The 21,916-nt window shown below is 42.8% G+C and overlaps 1 non-coding gene across 1 annotated transcript; it reads left to right on the forward strand.

The window, feature by feature from the left end:
• The first annotated feature begins 1,671 nt into the window (after positions 1-1,671).
• Positions 1,672-1,778, forward strand: LOC133833370 (small nucleolar RNA R71). The gene has a single exon (XR_009892751.1). It is a non-coding gene; the product is annotated as a small nucleolar RNA R71 (small nucleolar RNA).
• Positions 1,779-21,916: the final 20,138 nt, after the last annotated feature.

Here is a 21,916-nt window from a genome sequence, read left to right on the forward strand (position 1 = left end):
CGGGGTTTCAATCCTTAAGGTCTGGGATCGAATCTACTCACCGTGTGGGCATGTTTCGAGGTCTCGAGAGTGGGGTTTAGGTCAAGACCCTTTTATTGTTGAATTTCATTAATGGAGGTTATAATTGGTTGTGATTAGGTAACCGGTAAGGAATCAAAAGGTTGATCATTCTCATGAATCGTTCTTATTATATTTCTCGCTCGAACCAGAGGTAAGAAAACTGCACCCTGCGTATGTGACATGCATGGTTGTTGATGAGGCATGTTGGTTGATAAATGTGGACATTGATTGCATATTAAATGCTAGCGGAGTTTGTTTACTTGTGTATGACACTGATTAGTCAGGGACGACACTGGTCGCATATTACTGACCTGAGAGTCAGAAACGGCATAAGCGTCCTGAATGCAGGACCGATTAAAGATTAGATCTAATTGATATCAGCGTTGAATGACTCTAAAGCATTGATGCTGGACCGACCCTAAGGTCGATGAAACTTATAAGCGCCTGACTAGTCTAAGCTAGTTACTTAGAGCTAGGGCCAAAGGCCTAGGTGACAGCTTGTCACATGGCTAGTTATAAGCGCCTGACTAGTCTAAGCTAGTTACTTAAAGCTAGGGCCAAAGGCCTAGGTGACAGCTTGTCACATGGCTAGGGAGCGGAGTCCCATGGTTATGACTCTATGGTCATGAGGTATGTTATGTTGGTGACTAGTCATCATGCACCTATCCTGTTTAGTGAAAGGTTCACTTATTTGTTAAGCTCCGGTGACCCTATCGTCACATGGCTAAAGGGAGCTGAACCCACCTTAGTGACTTTTCCAATTGTCACTCCTCTATTTTGGACCGAAAGTCCTGAATGATTATTATGATCATTGTTGATATTATATTCATGCTATATTGTGTTTTCTTGCTGGGCTTTGGCTCATGGGTGCTATGTGGTGCAGGTAAAGGGAAAGAAAAGCTCACCCAGCCTTAAGTGGAGAGCTTAGGTGGTGATGTGTACATATGCAGCTGCTTGACCACCATGGCCAAGGAGTTCTTAGAGGAACTAGGGGTTTACCTTATTTTTGCCGCTTAGGTCGGCGGGTTTGTAAATTTGAAACAGTAATGACCATTTTGAGATGTAAATAACTTGTAAATGTTTTTTATGGGCCCATGAACAGTTTTATGTATTAAATAAAATATATCCTTTCCTTTTTATTGGTTTTTCACCTTAGCCTGTTAATAACACTTAGATGCACATTTTTGACCAAAGGACTCGGGTAGCGAGTCAAATTTCTGGTTCACCATTCACTGTAACTGTTCTGGGGTAACCAGGGCATTACAACATTCTTGCGGTTGATGTTCTGCCCATCCACAGATGAAGCATGGATCTCGTGTCTCTACCTTTGCAGCCATATGGATTCCTCTACCTTCTTGAGATTGAAAGCCTCGAATCGTTGTCTCAAAGATTCAATTTGGCTTTTGACGTTGTCATCTTCCCTCAATTGGTAGATTCTAGTTGATCGTGGCTTGTCCATAGGACTCGGTCCATTCCATGTGTAGGAATTTTCAGCTAGATCGTTGAGGTACTTGATTTTTGAAGGAATTCCCATTGCACATCATTTGTACGAATTGTCTTTGTCCGGTTGTGAGACCGTTATAGAAATAGCTGATTAGACGCCAGCTTTCGTATCCATGATGTGGGCATTGATTTATCAAATCTCTAAACCTCTCCCAGGCCTGATGGAAAGTTTCATGGTCTTTCTGGATGAAGGTAGAGATTTTCCTCTTAAGACTGCTAGTCTTATGGGGCGAAAAATATTTGGAGAAGAATGCTTTTGTCATTTCATCCCATGTTCCGATAGATCTAGGTTTTAAGGAATACAACTAGCTTTTTGCTTTGTCTTTGAGAGAGAAAGGAAAAAATTTCAATCTCACAATGTTGGTGACATCAGCTCGGTTGTTGAATGTAGCCACCAGCTCTTCGAATTCCTATATATGCACGTACGAACTCTCATTTTCCAACCCATGGAAGGTTGGTAAGAGGTTAATCATGATGGGTTTGAAATCTAAATTTGGCATATTGTTGGGATACATTATGCATGAAGGTGTGGCTGTACACGTAGGATGTAAATAATCTTGTAGCGTTCTTGGTTGGACTTCATCTTGATGAGCCATCGTGGGTGGTTCAGGAAGTCTCGGTGAATCGGGTGAATTTGAACGAATGGAAGAAAACGACGAATTAGGAGAGTTTTCTAAAGCTTCTACTTGTTGTCTCATGAATCTCCCTAGTGCGTCTCTATTTCGTGGCATAAATTGTTATTATTATTTCTTCCTTTGTAAGTATTATAGCGCAAGTGTGTAATAGTGTAATAAGTATACACCAAAAATGTTCCCAGGCCAATTGGGAAGGCTGCCAAGGTACCACTTTAAGCCCGAGAGCTTTTCTAGAACTCCCCGAGGTTCTTAGAAAAGGTTGGAGGGTAACGCTAACACAGACCTTATTTAATAACCAATTTTTCTAAGACAGAACAAGTTTGGATTTTATTGATTTCCAAAATTACACAAATGTTCTTAATACTTTGTTTTTTATGCTTTAAAATTTTATGATTCAAAATTTTGCGCCCTTTTTTCTCGGAAAAAACCTAAATCTAGAAAATAAAATTCTAAACCTAAAAGTAAAATAAATAAATAAAATAAAACAATTATAATAAAAAAAATAAATGAATAAATAAAAAACTAAAAATAAAAATTACTAAGGAACAAAAAATTAAAAGAGAAATTAAAACAATTTTACTACTTTTTTTTCAATAAAAAAAGTTAATTTACTATGAAAACCTTTAATTGTAGAATTACCTCCCCGGCAACGGTGCCAAAAATTGATGTCGCCCAATAAACTCCAAAGCGGTCACAGTAATAATCGGGCTATGTCGTATCCACAGAGATGTAAAATACAAGTAAAAAGAAAGATTAGTAAATTAGAAATAATATACTTTAAAATAATGTAACTTTGAAAAAGAATATTTTTTTTTAACACTAAATAAAAAAATTGAGGAATTAGAATCAGAAAGAAAATATAGAAGGCACAAGTTTTATTCATGAAAACATATATGTATATATATATTTTCATAAAATTGATTCATTCTTCTCAACTATAATTCTACGCCATTAATTATAGTTAGAAAAAATATATAATAAAACTCACTTTAAAATATGTTCTTAATTAAATTATACTAACTTCTAATTTTAAAAACCTATCATATTATATACCTTAGAGAGACAAAATACCATTGGCAGAATGCAGTAAAAATCATATAATATAACAAATATCCTAAATTAAATCAAGAGCCTAAATTACATGAGAAGAGCATGACTAGACTTATGTAAAAGACACTAATAAATTCAGAATAAAAATTAGAAGAAAATAAATTTAATTGTAACAAATATATAGAAATGAAGAACAAAAAAAAAAGAATCAATATATTAAAAATATAATGTGAAACATGAACTTCACTGTGACCTTTCCACAAGAGAATTTAGCCTAAAATAGACATTGTTTTCACTCAAAAAGTGTAAAAGAAATGAAAGAAAAATAAGAAATAAATGTTTTTTTTCTCTAACTATACTCTTCACACTTAATTCTACAATCTGATCCTTTTTTCACTATATTTGGCTATCTATTTATAGTGAAAATAGGACCCAAAAAGTGTAAAATCGTGTACAAAATAGTGGGAAAGTGGCTATAAAACTGATGGAAGTGGGACAAGTGGTAGACAGCCAGGACATGTGTCGGTCTCAGAGTGGCTATCAAAAAAATGTTGCTGGTGGAGTGGGAAACAACAAGGCGACGTGGCGGCTTTTGGTTGGCTCGGCAGGGAGGCGTGGCAGGTGTGGCGGGCACATGTCAGACGGAGTGGCAGGCGGCTCGGCTGGTAGCAGCTCGACTCCGGAAGCTCTAGTGGGACACGTGTCAAGCATCTGGTGGAGCTGGGGCAGGCGGCTCGGCTAGTAGCAGCTCGGCTTGGCGAATCAGAAGCCCACACGTGGCCGCTGCAGGTGGCTTTTGGGCTTGGGCTTGGTTTGGGCCTATTTTACATTAAAAAATGCCACTTTTTCATCATTTCTTCATTTATAATTCTTTCATTTTTCTTTCTTTTTCTTTATGTCAAAAATACGTTTTATTTTCTGAAAATTGAACACAAATTAAATTAAAATTAATATTTTCAAATATAAAATATATTACAATAAATACGTGAAAATATTAATTAAAACTTAATTTATTTTAAACTTTAAAACTAATAAAATGATATTTTTTAGAACTAATCACAATGGTAACTAGTTACTTTGCCAGACTTGGAAACAAATAGGATCACAAACAAAAAAGCTAAACTAGTCATAATCGTAACCGGTTACAGATTCATATCTAAAAAATAATTGCCAAGATACTTGGTTACTTAGTCAGGTGTGAAAATAAAATCATATCTAAAAAAACAAATATAAATTAATCGTTATTGTAACTGGTTATAGCTAGATCTAAAAAAAAATCAGATATGAATAAAAAGAATCAGACATCATTGTAATCGGTTACTTAAATAGATTTAAAAAAAAAATCCCAGAAATCATAATAGATCGTAACTGTAACCGGTTACAGTTACGTTTAGAAGGAAAAAAAAAATTAAACATGAAGTGCAAAAACAGATTTGAAATGGCAAAACCAAATGTGAAAAAGAAGAATAACAAAAAAAATAAAAATAAAACTAGATCTGAAGAAGAAGAAGAAGAAGAAGAAGAAGAAGAAGAAGAAGAAGAAGAAGAAGGGGAGGTATTTCGCCATCAGGGGCGGGGGCGGAGGTGCGTCGTTGTTGTCGGGGGCGGGTGCGGAGGTAGCATTGCCGACGGAAGGCTGAGATGAGAGAACCAAATGTGGGAGGAGAGAGGAAGAAATGAGAAAAGAGAGATATATCGTGAGGGAGAGAAATGAGAGGATGAGAGAAAGTTTTTTGTATTTATGATTATGGTAATCTATTTTTTATATTATATGGAATTATCATTTTTTAAACTTTTTGTTTTCAAAACTTACCATATTTTGTATAATTATTTTTTTAAAATATAAAAACTATGTTTATTTTTCTAATATATTTATGTAAACTTCTCAATACCTTTTCAATTATATGAAAATGAAAATTTAATATTCGAACTAAATTTCCATGAAAGAAAAATATATATACATAACTATTTATGTATATATAATAAATTTATTTGCACCTACTTTTTTCACTTTTTTAATTTTAACCAAAAAATTTATCCATTTACTTTGTTACGAAGCATATAGTTTTGATAATTATAGCATTTTTTTAGGGTTATAATACTTTATTGATGAAAAAAATTAAAAATTATATTATAAATTTGTAATTAAATTTAAAAAAAAAATTAATAAAATTTTATTACAAATTTAGCGATATAGAATTAATTGTCACTATTTTTAAATTCAATATCTTCAAAACTTATTTTGCTAATTAGGATAAATTCAACGAGTAAACGACAAAACCTAAAAAAAAGTATTCCATTAAAAAAAAGTTTTAAGAAAAATTTGAAATACCAAAAATACCTTCTTCATCCGTAACATTCTTGCTCACCTCATCCTCGATAATTTATGGCTTTATGCATTACATGAGAATTTTTTGGTCAATCATGACTTTTTTATGTTTACCAATTCAAAATCAGGCTTGTTAGCATGCAAACCAAATGAACTTTCTTTTTATTATCTATTTAATTTATAAAGGGTGGGAGGATTTGAACCTTAAATCTGAATAATGTGGTTGGTTACCAATCTAATTAAGCTAATTACTTGTGTTATACCCAGATTTCGAGCCATAGTAAATATGACCTCGAAAGCTGAGTTCGCAACAAATGGTCGCGTGAGGATTAGTGATCTAGGATTGTAAGTCGAGCCTGCAAAGTATGATGTATGAATTTGGAAGAGGTGACCTCGAAATGACCTCGATCTCGAAAGGTAGCTCCGAGAACACTTTCATCTTCAGGAACTTCAGAGCATGGTTCTTGAGCTCGATATCCCATCTCGAAAGAAACGTTAGCTCGGGAGATGTCAGTGGCTCGCACAATGACATGAGACCAGAAATGCTGGAGCCTTGAAGATATGCTATAACCACCTTGAGTATCTACAAGTGTAATCACTATGAGATGTAGTCTTCATTAATTGATGTAAATCCCCAAGAATTGTGGGATATTATTTAATACAGTTATACGCCCCCTGATCTTTGGGGGACGTTTCCTTTAATATCTGATTATTGGCATTTAAAGCCATTTATTTGTATTCACAAAGGAGTAACTACCCAAAATATGTGGAATAGTATTCTGCATCCTTCTCTATAAATAGAGAAGGCATGCACCATTGTAAAGGACCGAAATCCTAATCCTTGAGAGAAAACTCTGGAGAATTCTTGCTAAAGAATTGTTTAGAGATAATCTTGAGATTAATAACAGAGACTCGTGGACTAGGCAGATTTAACTGCTGAACCACGTAAAAAACCGTGTTTGATCTGTTTGTTTATTTTTGGCCATTGTCTTAAATTGTTTACGTGCTCTCTTCTTTTATCTGCTGACGAAAAACGGCGTCAACAGTTTGGTGCTTTCATTGAGAGCCTTAAGCATTCATCCCTGAGAGATTCATGGCTGCAAACAATCAGAACACTTCTGAAGAAAATTACCCAAGGCGTCCTGGAAAACAGCCAATGGAGAACCCGGACGCTGATGAGAGGAGTGGGTCCTCCGATTCCCGGGGGCCACCTCCACAACCAAGGGATGAGGACATGTACTATAACCCTGAACGTTATGTCCCTATTGTAGAATTGGAGAATCGGCAGCTGAAACAGTTGTTGGCAGAAGCCAACAAACGTAACGAGGAGTTAACTAGGATAGCCGCAGAGGCGCAGGTGGCACAGCCCCCGCCTCCGCGCGAAGACCAAGTCCCTCCTCCAAGGGACGTGCACGTTCCTCCCCGGAGGCCCCGTGGACGTCCACGAAAAAATGCTGCCACAAGGAGGCCGGCACAACCTCCAACACCAGCAGAGCCATCCGCCCCTTCTAGGCCTCAGAGGAGTACCCGGGCTCGGGTCCCGCCTAATACACCTGCGGAAGCACCTGCAGGAACTGAGAATAACCGAGCTCCTACCGAGGCTCGGACTCAGGTTCCTGGTAGTGCACCGAACGCAACTGGCCCATCTCGGGCAAATTCTGGGCCCTCTAGGCCGAAGCAAGGAAGACAACCACCGTCACCTATACGGTTCCCACCGTCTCCCATAAGATATCCTTCACCTCCCCGTAGAAACGCTCAACCTGTTCAAAATCAGGGTCAAGGGCGTACGGGGGATAGGCAAGGACACAGGGAGACTTTCCAGGAGCGGAGAGGCGCACAATCTGAGAGAAGTCAGACGTCCCGGTCTCGCACTGCGGAGACAAGGCGACATAGAAAGGATTCACCACGAAATGACCGATCAATAAGTTTCACCAGTGACGAGTCCAGAGAAATCAGGTCCGTCAGTAAACGCGACCGAGGTCGTAAAAATACTGGAAGCCGCAAGACCCATCCCGACCTGCGGAATCATTTGAATCAGAGCAGGGGGAAGGGAGATCAGACGAATCCGGACCTAAGGAATCACCTAAATGGGCGTAGAGATCCCTCACGGAGACGCGAGCCTGGGATCGCGATTAATGACCGGCAATTCCAGACACCGCCTAAGGACCCAGTCCAAGAAAGGATTGATCAGCTCGAAAAAGCCTTTAGGCTTTTGAAGAATGAACGAGGGAACGGTCGATATGAGGACTCTGATGAGGAGCTCGAGCCGTTTGCTCCCAATATTTCTAACACTCAGTTCCCTCAAGGGTTCCGGATTCCTCACGTCCCAACGTTTGAAGGAAAAACCGACCCATGCAGCCACTTGAGTACATTCAACACTATCATGAGAGCTAGTAATGTGGGTTACGAGCTCAGATGCATGTTGTTTCCGACATCATTGGCCGGACCTGCCAAGAGTTGGTTCGAGAAGTACAAGAGACATTCTATAACTTCGTGGGATCAATTGTCTAGAGACTTCAAGAAGCAGTTCCGAGCTATGATGGGAGTCAGACCCGAAGCATCCACTTTGACTAACGTCCGACAACAACCGGGCGAAACACTGAAGAGCTACCTGACAAGATTTAATCTAGAGGTCGCCCGAGCTCGTGACGTGGATGACAGTGGGCACTTGATGGCCATCCGAGCTGGTGTTTTACCCGGGAGTGCCCTTTGGGATGACATGCAAGGGAAACCGGTGAGGTCGATAACCGAGTTTAACAGACGGGCGCAGAGATTTGTCAATGTAGAGGAGGCGAGGTCAACGCTCAAGGCGACCTCGCAGACTGAAACTACAATGATAAACATTAACTCCGCCTCAACCTCGGCTGACCCAGCAGCTCCACAGCCTACCTCGGAGAATCCCTCCAAGAGGAAAAAGAGCAAGGGAAATAACCCCGAGGCTGATGGAGGAAAGAAGAAAAAAGGAGAAAGGTATTTCTCCGTATATAAAGTGCACACCGAGCTCAACGAGTCTCGGGAAAACATATACCTGGCTAATGAAAACCAGGTCCCCTTCAGGCGTTCGGACCCTATGAGGAATCAAAAGTCCAAGAGGGATTCCAACAAGTATTGTCGATTTCATAGGGACACCGGACACACAACTGATGAGTGCCGACAGCTGAAGGACGAGATCGAAGGGTTGATCTCGAGAGGTTATTTCCGGCAGTATGTCAAAAACCAGAATACTGGACAGGCTACTGCCAGCCAGAGAGTAGCCGCGCTTCCGGCAGCACAGAATAATAACTCCCGATCTCGGGATGAAGACAGGCCTCCGCCGATAGATGGAGAGGACGTAATAACCATCTCGGGAGGTCCTCATCTCGCAGGAGGGGGAAGAAATGCTCAAAAGCGGTATGTGAACGAGCTGAAGACAGGGGACGGGTCTCCTTATGAACCCGAACCAAGGGCACCAAAAAGCCAAAGGGTTGAAACTCAGCCTATAACCTTCACCGAGGAGGATGCCTCCCATGTCCAGTTCCCTCATCATGATCCACTTGTCATCACCCTACAGCTTGCCAACAAAAGAGGGCGCCGAGTTCTCATAGACAATGGGAGCTCAGTTAACATTCTTTATAAAACAACACTAGAAAAAATGGGACTCTCCCTTCGCGACCTGAAGGCTTATGCAACCATGTTGTACGGCTTTTCTGGAGAAGGAACCGCCTGTATGGGGTCCATCGAACTCCCTCTGACCTTGGGAGATTATCCAATCTCGGTGACCAAGATGATGGAGTTCGTGGTAGTAGAGTTACCATCTGCCTACAATGTATTGCTCGGGAGACCCGCCCTGGTCGGGCTGGGGGCAGTTTCATCTGTAAGGCATCTAGCCCTTAAGTTCCCAACTCCAAGTGGAGTCGGAACATTGAAAGGAGATCAATTGGCAGGAAGGGAGTGCTACAGCATTTCCTTGAGGGGAAAGAAACAAACGAGCGCTCAAGCACTCGTCGTCATACAGAATAAAGATGGGACAGTTTTAGAAATTGATGAGGAGATCGATCCGAGGATTGAGGAGAAGGTTGACCTCCAACCTTTGGAAGAGCTCGAAGAGATTCAGCTCGAGGAAGCTGAGCCCACAAAGAAAGTGAAGGTCGGGAAACACCTCCGGGACGAATCAAAATAGCAATTAATTTGCTTTCTGAAGAAAAACCAGGATGTCTTCGCGTGGTCACACTCTGACATGGTGGGAATAAGCCCTAATATAGCGAGCCACGTATTGAATATAGACAAAAGCTTTCCCCCGAAGCAGCAAAAGCTAAGGCAGCTGGATGAAGACAGAAAGAAAGCACTAAAGGATGAGGTGGACAGGCTGAAATCAAATAATTTCATAAGGGACGCTTTTTACCCGGAGTGGGTGGCCAATCCAGTGTTGGTCCTGAAGCCCAATGGGACGTGGAGAACGTGCATTGACTACTCGGACCTCAACAAGGCCTGCCCGAAAGACTGTTTTCCCCTGCCGAGAATTGACCAGCTCGTAGACGCCACGGCGGGTGGTCTGATGTCGTTCATGGATGCCTATTCTGGATATAACCAGATTCCCATGCATGCCCCCGACCAAGAGCATACGAGCTTCATCACAAATAAAGGGCTCTACTGCTACAACGTCATGCCATTCGGACTCAAGAATGCCGGAGCCACGTACCAGCAGCTCGTAAACATGATGTTCTCAGAGCAAATAGGGAACAACATGGAAGTTTATGTTGACGACATGCTTGTGAAGTCTCAACTTAACAAGAACCATGTTGATGACCTCGAAGAGTGCTTCGGCGTGCTCAGAAAGTACAACATGAAGTTGAATCCTCAGAAGTGCACTTTTGGGGTGTCTTCAGGGAAATTTCTGGGTTTCATTGTCAACTCTCATGGAATCGAGGCTAATCCCGATAAAATAAAGGCCCTGATCGATATGCCTTCACCTCGGAAGCATAAAGATGTTCAAAGCTTGACTGGCAGGATGGCAGCTCTGGGCAGGTTCATTTCGAAGTCAACGGACCGCGGTCTCCCATTCTTCAACTTATTGAAAGGAAGTAAGAAGTTCGAATGGACAGATGAGTGCGAACTAGCCTTTCAGGAGCTCAAAAGGCACTTAGCCGAACCACCCATCCTATCGAAGCCTGAGACGGGAGAAGTACTGTTCCTATACCTCTCAACAACTGAACACGCGATAAGCGCGGTGCTAGTTCGAGAAGAAGAGAGAATACATAAACCCGTCTACTACATCAGTAAAAGATTACTGGGGGCAGAGTCAAGATATCCACTGATGGAGAAGCTCGCCCTCAGCCTAATCCACTCATCTCGCAAGCTCCGCCCTTACTTTCAAGCGCATCCTATCCATGTACTAACAGATCAACCACTAAGGCAAGTCTTGTCCAAACCAGAGGCGTCTGGTCGACTCCTTAAATGGGCTGTTGAGCTCGAACAGTTCGAGATCACCTACCATCCGAGAACAACCATTAAGGCACAAGCGTTGGCGGATTTTATAGTGGAGTGCACCGGTACAGCCGACGACGAGGTAACAACCACGGCCCACGAGCTGTGGAAACTTTACGTCGACGGGTCGTCAAATGAAAATGGAGCAGGGGCAGGAGTTATTCTGATCACTCCTGCAGGGAGCAAATTTCACTCTGCTTTAAGGTTCGGCTTTAAAGCATCTAATAACGAAGCTGAGTATGAGGCTTTACTTGCGGGACTGCGAATAGCAAAGGAGCTCAAGAACCATTGTTACAGCGACTCCCAGCTCGTGGTAAGTCAAATCTTGGGAGAATACCAGGCTCGTGGCACAAAAATGGCAGCTTATCTGGAGAAGGCAAAATCCGCATTGGAGTTTTTCGAGTTTTATGCGATCGAACAGGTTCCCCGAGAACAAAACTCAAATGCAGATGCCTTAGCTCGGCTCGCCACTTCCGCCGAAAATGAGGAGCTGAATGTTGTACCCGTAGAACACCTGTCAGCACCCAGCATTACTGAGCCAGACAAGGAAGATGTGTGTATGATCGAGACAGAACCGACCTGGATGAGCCCGATCGTTGAGTACCTCGAAAATGGAATTCTTCCAAAAGATCGAGATCAGGCTCGGAAACTAATGTATCAACTTCCTCGTTACACCATCCTAGATGGAAGGCTATACAGAAGAGGGTATTCCATGCCATTGCTAAGATGTGTGACTCCCCCCGAAGCAAAGAAGATTATTGAAGAAATTGAAGAAGGGTTCTGCGGAGATCATACCGGGGGGCATAGCCTATCCAAGAAGATTATACGCCAGGGATATTTCTGGCCAACCATTAAAACGGACTCTTTCGAGTACGTGAAAAAGTGCGACAAATGCCAGAGATTCGCCACGATACCCCGAGCTCCACCTTCCGAACTGACCATGTTGACATCCCCATGGCCTTTTGCAGTGTGGGGGATCGACCTCATAGGCTCGCTCCCAACTGGCAAAGGAGGAGTAAAGTATGCTGTGGTCGCGGTTGATTACTTCACAAAATGGACGGAGGCTGAACCATTGGCGACCATAACTTCGAAGAAGATCCTAGATTTCGTGATAAAGAACATCGTGTGCCGATATGGAGTGCCAAGAAAGATTGTGTCTGACAACGGAACCCAGTTTGATTGCGACTTATTTACCAACTTTTGTAACAAGAACGGTATAATAAAGAGCTTTTCGTCAGTGGCTCACCCTCAGGCGAATGGTCAAGTCGAAGCCGTTAATAAAACTCTCAAAAGTTCTTTGAAGAAAAAGTTGGAAGAAGCAAAGGGACGATGGCCTGAGGAGTTACCTCAAGTCCTTTGGGGATATAGAACTACAGCTCAGACATCAACTGGACATACCCCATTTTCTCTAGCATACGGCTGCGAGGCAATGTTGCCCATTGAGGTCGAAATTCCAACGATTCGAACTCAGATTTACAATCAGGATTCAAACCACGCTCAGCTCGAAGAAACCCTAGACTTGATCGAAGAAAAAAGGGAAGAGGCTCAGCTAAGAAATGCTGCTTACCAGCAACGAACCACAAGATATTTCAATAAAAGGGTTCGAGATCGAAAGTTCGGAGTGGGAGATCTGATATTGAGACGCGTATTCTTAGCAACCCGAGATCAATCGGCTGGAGTACTCGGGCCGAACTGGGAAGGACCGTACCAGATAGAATCAGTCATCCGACCTGGCGTATACAAACTGGCAAGATTAGATGGGAGCCTGATACCACGAGCATGGAATGGCGAACACCTTAGACCTTATTATCAATAGTATAGGAAAAGTGTTGCCTGTAACCATGATTTTCTATCTATGTTTCTTTATTTTTGAATGACATGTCTACTTTGTTCCGCATGTAATTTATTTTTTATTTTTGCAATCTCTCTTAAGTTAATAACCTATGGTCACACTCATAGGATATTAAGGGGGCATCATTGGCATACATACCACCAGCTTAAAAAATAAAAAGTAATAAATAAAACACAAAGTATTTGGACATAACCAAGTACGCGATCTTAGATAGTTCGGACATAACCGAGTTATCAAAAACGTACAAAGTATTTGGACATAACCAAGTACGCGATCTTAGATAGTTCGGACATAACCGAGTTATCAAAAATATAAAGTATTTGGACATAACCAAGTACGCGATCTTAGATAGTTCGGACGTAACCGAATTATCAAAAATATAAAGTATTTGGACATAACCAAGTACGCGATCTTAGATAGTTCGGACGTAACCGAATTATCAAAAATATAAAGTATTTGGACATGACCAAATACGCGAGCTTAGATAGTTCGGACATAACCGAACCATAAAAAAACCTAAATATTTGGAGTTAACCAGATGTGCAAACAACAGATTTGGAACAAACCAGCCAAATTATCGATCAATGATAAATGGGAGCCTAAACCTATTGCGAAATATGTCGAAATCGAGGCTGGAATATCTTAGAAAAATAGTTTCGAACTCATAACCTCGGAGCCAAGATACTGAGGATGAGGAAAAGTGACAAAGAGATATAACCAAATCATTCATATTACATGCCATATAAGTACTTTTCAGTTCATGGTTAAAGTAATGTCCGACCTTGATAAATAACGAGGTTGGAAGCGGATAATTCGAATAAACTATGCATGAATGCATCGAATTTCGAGCCTAAATCTAAACTATGTTTGTATGAATTAAATAAACATAACTCATCAATGCAAGAAAAATGCAAAATATTTCGAGCCAAGAAATGTAAAGCATATAATAGAAAAAGTTAAAGAAATTGTGTCAGCCCCGTGGGCACAAATTTGAGAATGAGGGGACGCAGCCCCGATAACTGATCTCTCCGAGATCGGATTTAAGGAAGAAGAGTATCCTTGGCCTTCTCAGCATCAATATCACCAGACCCTCCAGGACGAATAGCATGACTATCCTGCTGGGCCGCCTCTCGAGCAGCTGTACTTGCCAAAAGACGGGCATTCCACCGCTCAACATATGTGGCTTCGAGAGGACCCAGGAAGCTGGTGTCAAGATCGGCATTGTCGGCCCAAAGTTTGTACATGGCCTGGTCGACCGCTTTCTCCCTCTGCTCCTTAGACTCATTCAGGAGGCGGGTCTTCTCGCTCTCCATGAAATCGAAGGTGGCAGACTTCTCCTCTTCGAGCTTGGCTTTGGCCTTCTCGAGCTCAATGTTCGACTTTTCAAGCTCCTCGAGACGGGTCTTCAATTTTTCAATTTCAGACTTCGAGTCTTTGAGCTCGTCAACCATCTTCAGCTCGAGATCCTTCGACTTTTGAGCCAGAGATAAGCTCGTTTGCACCTCGTTGGTCAGCTTGTAGTTGAGTTGCGCTGAAACAACAAGGGCCTGAAACACAAAGAATGAATCAGAATTATAATCAGAGACATAAATACTCTAAGACATAAACACTCTAAACAGAATTGAGAAGGCTACCGCGGCAGAGAGTTCGATACTCTTCTCATAAAGAGTGTTGCAGTCCGAGGCCTTGCGCACGAGGTCCCAGTGGTCGGCAGCAAAGCCAGAAAAGCTCTGACCCACCCGAGAAAGGACATCCGAGCTGAGAAGCGCCCCTTCTGCCCCAGCGACGCCATCAAGTACATATTCCTCAGTATGAGTTCGGGCCGTTGGCAGCTGAACCGTTGAGGTAGAAGGTTTCTTCGGAGGCCGAGCAACTATTAACCGGGTCTCGGTGGGAAGCTGCGAGATGGATGCAGTAGAGCCTAACCCATCGACCTGGGCAGTCGGCTCCTTGGAGGTGTCTACAGTGATCTGGGCCGTGGGAGTCGTCTCGTGACGTTTAGATACCTTGGACTGTCGGTCGGGCCTCTTTGGTATCCTCGGGCGTTTGCTCTTCTGGGCGCCAGCTCCCCCATCACTAAAGAGCACGGCGTCGAGGTCGGGATTCATGGAACCTGCATAATGACAATGAGTTAAACAATGATAATAACTTTGGGAAAAGATGTAAACCAGTCAAAGAAAAAACCTAACTGGGACTCTTCCCCGAGCTCGAGCTTGGGGACCATGAAATTCCCCCGTCTTCAGAAGAGGCGGGGGGAGTGCCTTCCCTATAAGTTGGTGACAACCTCGAGAGGTCCCTATAGTCATTGGTCCCATACTGCACCGCTATCCCATTCCACACCTCGTCCGTGGTGTACATGGTATCATATTTCCCGAGCCCACTATCAAACCTATGGACGCAGTCATCTACCCAACTCCATATGTAGAAGTGGTATCTATCCTGTGGGCACGAGACTAGTCTATTGGGCCTGTGTTTTAACAGAGTGGGGGACCACATTCGCGAAGTAGGAAGGGTTTTACCTCCTTCGGAGTCCGAGCTCGAGGCTTCGTCATTGGCCTCATTTCCCGACCGCGGACTTCTCGAGCGAATTGGGAGAGATGCTTTCCTTTCTCTCCTCGGAGGAAGGATGCCTGTGGGCAGAGGCACTTCCTCCCAGCGTTCATATTTTTTACTGGACCAGTCAGAGGTTGACTGGCCCTGTCCCAACAACCCACAAGCTCGTAGCTTGTCCTCATGTAGCAGAAATGAGAGAGATCTCCTGCCGTAAGGGAGTCGGAGCAGGCTCTCTCTGTGCTCCTTCATTGTCTCGTCAGGGGTGGGACGCTGAAAGTTAGCTGAAAGGCGAGATACACTTCAACCGAACATGGATTCAAGGGCTAAAAATTCGAGCTCAAAAATAGAAAGTAACGAGAATACTTACGAATCCGCCTAAACGAACGATGTCGAGACGGGAACAGACCGTCTGTCCAGAAAAAAAGCCTTCTTGAAGTCAGGGGGGGTGGTTCGGAAGATCTTCAAAGATCTTCGTCTCTTTGGGGTAGCTCGAAAGATAGTAGAAACCATCTCCTCCCCGAGCTCGGGAGGGATTACTCTTCAAACAAAAGAGATATAAAATCTCTTGGGGTGAAGGTCCTATCCACCCCAGCTCGTGGAATAAGGACCTCAGGGCAGACAGCACCCTGTATGAGTTGGTGTTGAGTTGGAATGGAGCCAACCCAACGAAATCGATGAAGTCTCTGAAAAAGGACTTCAGGGGCAGCAAAGCTCCTGCCCTTATATGTTCCTGGCTCCAGGCCGCGTATTTCACACTGGAATCGCGGCCCCCAGGAGCGAAACAGCTCCGTTCATGCCTTGTCGGAGCTCGACACTTCAGTGTGTCCAACAAGCTAAGGCCATGGATGGCCAAGATATCAGTTATTTGGTCGGAGGTGGTAACCGAGCTCTGGTAGAATTCGGCTTCAAACATCTCCCTCCTAGGCTGCGAAGACGAAGGCTCCGCCATTAAGGAAAACTGGAGTTCCCCCGGGTGGTATGCTACCGTGACTTTTAACGCAGGGTCGAGGGGAACTGGCCTAAGCCCTGGGTTGGGCTCCAGATAGATGGCTTCCCGAAGAACCCTTCTCTTCTTTTCGATGACCTCGTCTATCTGGCGACGATAGTGGGCTCGAATGTCTTCTTGCTCGCGTGCGATCTCGTATTCTTTAATCCGACGCTGGTTCCGGGCAAAGATCGATTCCGGGCTCGGAGATTTGGGCTCGTAAGGAATTGCTCGTAATGACCCCCACCGTCTTCCCAGATTCTGTGACATCTAACGAGAAAGAAAAAATGGTGAGGGCCATGCATGCAAGAATCACGAGCTCAACAGGATGAGCTCGGCGATTTAAGGACAAGAAACTAAGAATTAAGACCCTTACTAAAGAGTCAGAGCGTGTGTTCCACAGGAAAGGAAAAGGAGCGTGGATGATTTTTTTTTTAAAGTCCCGAAATTCAAGGGAAAGGAGAGTGGCGGTTAGCCAGGAAAAGCGTTTTTGGGTTTCGTGTATTTGTCAAAACCCATGTTTTTATCCGAAAGCTTAATGTACAAGAAACGCTGCCTAAGAATTTCAAAACCCAGAAAATAGGAACCACATTCAAACGTCGAAACTGGGTATAAACCAGAGACAAACATCCAGAGTGAAAATCCAGAAAGCCTAAAAACCTATCAGTTCAAAACCTCCTATCGCATCATGCTAAGAACGTAAACTAACATACACAGCAAACACAGTATAAAAAGAACAACAAAAATGGCGTACTTACACAGTGATGGTGATTGCAGCGAAATCGTCGAGTGGAGAAGAGGTTGCAAAAAAGAACTCACTGACTCGTACAAACCAGGATTCCTTTGTTTCTTCGGCCTAGAAAACATGCACTGAGTGTAAACTGTGATAAGAAGTTTAGGGAGTGTTTTTCTTTTTTCTGGTTTGTGATGAGCAAATGTGAAGAAGACGAAGAGGGAGTCTTGTATATATAGGGGGGAAAACTAAATTAATCAGGAGCGTTGATTAAATTCCTCAACAGATCGAATGGATGGGAATCGGTGACATGATGGCGCCGAAAAGTTGTCAGACGAACGATCGTGGGCGTGTTCCCAAGGCACTCAAGTACCTAAAGTGAGCAATACCCATCTGGCACGTGTCCATTTTCAAGAGTGTGACGGTATGGTTCCCGAAAAGAGTAGTTCAAAAGTTTCCTTCTCTTAGGATTTGAACAAATACTTTTGAGGGGGCAAAATGTTATACCCAGATTTCGAGCCATAGTAAATATGACCTCGAAAGCTGAGTTCGCAACAAATGGTCTCGTGAGGATTAGTGATCTAGGATTGTAAGTCGAGCCTGCAAAGTATGATGTATGAATTCGGAAGCGGTGACCTCGAAATGACCTCGATCTCGAAAGGTAGCTCCGAGAACACTTTCATCTTCAGGAACTTCGGAGCATGGTTCTTGAGCTCGATATCCCATCTCGAAAGAAACGTTAGCTCGGGAGATGTCCGTGGCTCGCACAATGACATGAGACCAGAAATGCTGGAGCCTTGAAGATATGCTATAACCACCTTGAGTATCTACAAGTGTAATCACTATGAGATGTAGTCTTCATTAATTGATGTAAATCCCCAAGAATTGTGGGATATTATTTAATACAGTTATACGCCCCCTGATCTTTGGGGGACGTTTCCTTTAATATCTGATTATTGTCATTTAAAGCCATTTATTTGTATTCACAAAGGAGTAACTACCCAAAATATGTGGGATAGTATTCTGCATCCTTCTCTATAAATAGAGAAGGCATGCACCATTGTAAATGACCGAAATCCTAATCCTTGAGAGAAAACTCTGGAGAATTCTTGCTAAAGAATTGTTTAGAGATAATCTTGAGATTAATAACAGAGACTCGTGGACTAGGCAGATTTAACTGCTGAACCACGTAAAAAACCGTGTTTGATCTGTTTGTTTATTTTTGGCCATTGTCTTAAATTGTTTACGTGCTCTCTTCTTTTATCTGCTGACGAAAAACGGCGTCAACAACTTGTAAATAACTTATGTTATCATTGTAACATATGCTTTTGTATATTTGTTTTTAATTAATTTGAATAATCACCAAAAGCTTCAAGATAATGACCCTTGTGGAAGAAAAAAAGTGAAAAAAAATCCTATAGACCAAACATTTTAGTCTTTAGCTTTTCCAACAACCTAACCTTAGCTCCTAGCACTCAATTATATATATGTATATATATATTTATATAATTGTGATCTCAATATAGCATATACATTGTTGTCCGTGTTTTCACTACTGGACATGTGGCAGTCATTAGAGAAGTAATTAAGCTCCTCGAGCGCTAATGAGGTTTCGTAGATCTCGCGTAGAGCTCTTCGAAGTATAAAAATCCTTTGAGTACTATGATCTGGCCTGATGTGGATGTTATCAAAGTGAGGCCACGCCCCGAGGTCCATCCTCGAGGCGCAGATATCTCTAAGTGAGGCCATGTGCCATGGTCTGTTTCCAAAGCGTGGATGTCCCCAAGGTCACACCCCGAGAACCATTCAGGTGGTCCTCTCACTTTCTTCATTCACCAATCCTCTAGGTCTAGGATTTTGTCCTCAGGACCTGGAGTAACTACCTAGTGTCAATCACTGCAGTTGTGGCCCACCAGAAGAACGAATGACAACTTTTAGTGAGCATCGAGTAGTGGTGTCGAGTTCGTACACTCAACAATCGATATTTCCCACAACGTTGCCTGGCATGAGCAAACGTACAGCCGCATTCTAACACTGTCAGATACATGTTCCCCGTAAGTTTGGTGAGCAACTTTCTGCAAATGGGCCCCGTGCAATTCGCTTGGGCCCGTGGTTTTATTAGTGCATCCCAATGTAATTAATTAGCATTTACTTCCCAAATAATTGGGGAATGTTGTATTAATTATCCATTAAAGACATTAATGACCCAAGTCCCTAAAAATAGGGTTGGGGTATCTCCTTGAAAAGGGTTCATAACTTTGGCTAGTTAAGCATTGTAAACTTAGAGACTCCATTGAAGCTTGCTCAAACAAGCTTCAAACTCACTAATACGAAAAAATCATGAACTAAGGCTCTTTTATAGCCTGAACCACGTAAAACCTCTTTGTTATTTTCTTCTATATTCTGTCAAGTTCTTAGTTTAGGTTGATAGCAAAAAAGACAGTCAATATTTTGGTGCTTTCATTGAGAGCTTGAAGAAAGATTGAAGAAGATGACCATGGTAACCACTAGATGGAATGCACCAGACGATGTAGCTCCTCCGCCTGGGCTGAGGGAGGAGAAACCAGCCGTCCACCTCCACAAGACCTCCTAGAGATGGTCCAAGAAGATTACAACAAAAACGTTGATTACGACGGTGCAGATGACGGTGGCGATGACGAATACTATGAGGAGGATTATCCTCAGCCTATGGACGTGGAGTACCCACCAGAGGTGGTGGTGCTTTGCGACTAGGTGGCTACCCAGCAAGAAAAAATCAATGCCCAGGAGGGAAACATTGCCACCCTACATGAGATGGTCAACTCCACGAGGGCCACTCTAGTAGGCCAAGGGCTGCGAGTGGACCTGCATGGAAAAGTACTGTCTAGGCAACCAACTGGTGGGCCACCCATGCGCCCAATTGGAGTGCCACATGTTAACACAGCAGGTGTCCCTCCTGAGCACCCCACTGATGTGGCGCAAGATTCGCTAGCTAGCGTGTTGCCTGCACACCCAGCTGAAGTTGGAGCCCCACATGCACCACAAGATCGTGGCAAGGGCAAAATTGATGACAGCCCTGCTCTGGGGTAGAAGAAGGCTCATCGAGTCCTCGAACACAACAAGGCTCTGAGGCCAACAAACAGGGATAAAGGGCAAGGTGCCCGAGGACATCGCCAGGCCGCTAGCGCCTGTGGAGCCCAGGGCGCTCCACCCAGGCGCGTCGAGACGGACCGTGCTAGGCTTGGAGGTGGTTTCCCCCCAGCTCCTCGCTAGCCCTACAGAAACCCCGGCCTAGGGGCCAATAGGAGGAATGCATTTTTTAGCTGAGAACAAGGCCTCAGTATCTCAATTAATAAAAAAAACATCGAGTCTGACGAGGAGACAGAAGTAGGATATCCCAAGGACAGTGGTTACCACCAAGGTCAACTAGACCTACGATATGACTTAAGTGCTCGTAGGGGTATAACAGAGTGCCAATCAAGATCGCGACCCTCTCTGCGTAAAATTGGAGAGCTTGAAAAGGATTATGCTCAAGATGGCCCGAAGACAAGACCATGACTTCGACTAGAAAGATAAGGATAGGGAGTCATGTGCTCCCCACATTGTGGACGCCCTGTTACCACGAGGCTTCAAGATACCATCCATCACGTCTTATGATGGTAGCACGGATCCCACCGACCATCTGTCGAAGTTCAACTGATTGATGTCGGTGCATCATGTCTTTGAGGACGCAACGTGCCACGTGTTCCCGTTGAACTTGACAGGACTGGTGGATGAGTGGTTCAAGAAGCACAAACCGGGGTCCATTTTTTCTTGGCACCAACTATCGTCCTTATTTCGAAGACATTTTATAGATGCCCGGAAGGTGAGCTTCGAGGTCAACACCTTGGCCTCTATAAAGCAAGGACCCCTCAAGACCCTCATCAAGTGCTTCAAGGAGGAAGCGGCTAGGACCAAGAGGGTTGATGATGACCAGTAGCTGATGGCCTTGCAGGCAGGCATCTGTGAAGGGTCCCTTTATGGGATGACCTCCAGCGGAGGGGATGCCTGTAACGCCCTGTGTTTCGGGTACCTTTAAATGACTTGGGTCGGGACTTTTTTCCCCGAGTCAAGAATATTATTTTAAATAATACTATATTTGTTTGGAATTTATTTCCATGAGTTATTGCTAGCCAAATTATGAAGTTTGTGATTAGAAGTAAAGATAAGACTTTCGGTCTTAGACCGACACAAAATCCCTAATCGGGTAAACATATCTGAAAATAAAATGAAAAACTATGACAAATATATTTTGGGCATAAAATACATTCATAAAAATTAAAATTTGGTCAAAAATAATAAACCTAAGAGGAAATGAAAATTTTAGGGCATTTTGTGTTAAATGCTTAATTTTACCGAATTGGGGAATTTTATTCCATAAATGGACCTTAGTTTAAATTGTATTGTGTGATTTATTAAATTAAATATGAGAGACATTTAATTTAATTATTATGTGTTAAGTTTTATTTTTTAAAAAAAAACTTTATAAGAGTTAGAAAAGTTATAGAAAGTCATTTTTGGATTTTTGGAAAAAAAGACAAATTCTTAGGAAATGTTTATTAACCTTTATATAAAAATAATAATATAAATGCATAAATAGAAAGAGGTGACCGGCCATGTGAGGATATTAATTGTGTGGACCAAATTAATTAAGTTTTAAAATCACATTTAAATTGGGGTTAATGACACAAAGTGATAAAGGTAAAAACACTTAAGTGTTTTAGATATTTTAGAG

Source organism: Humulus lupulus, chromosome 4 (assembly GCF_963169125.1).
Source record: "Humulus lupulus chromosome 4, drHumLupu1.1, whole genome shotgun sequence".
NCBI lineage: Eukaryota > Viridiplantae > Streptophyta > Magnoliopsida > Rosales > Cannabaceae > Humulus > Humulus lupulus.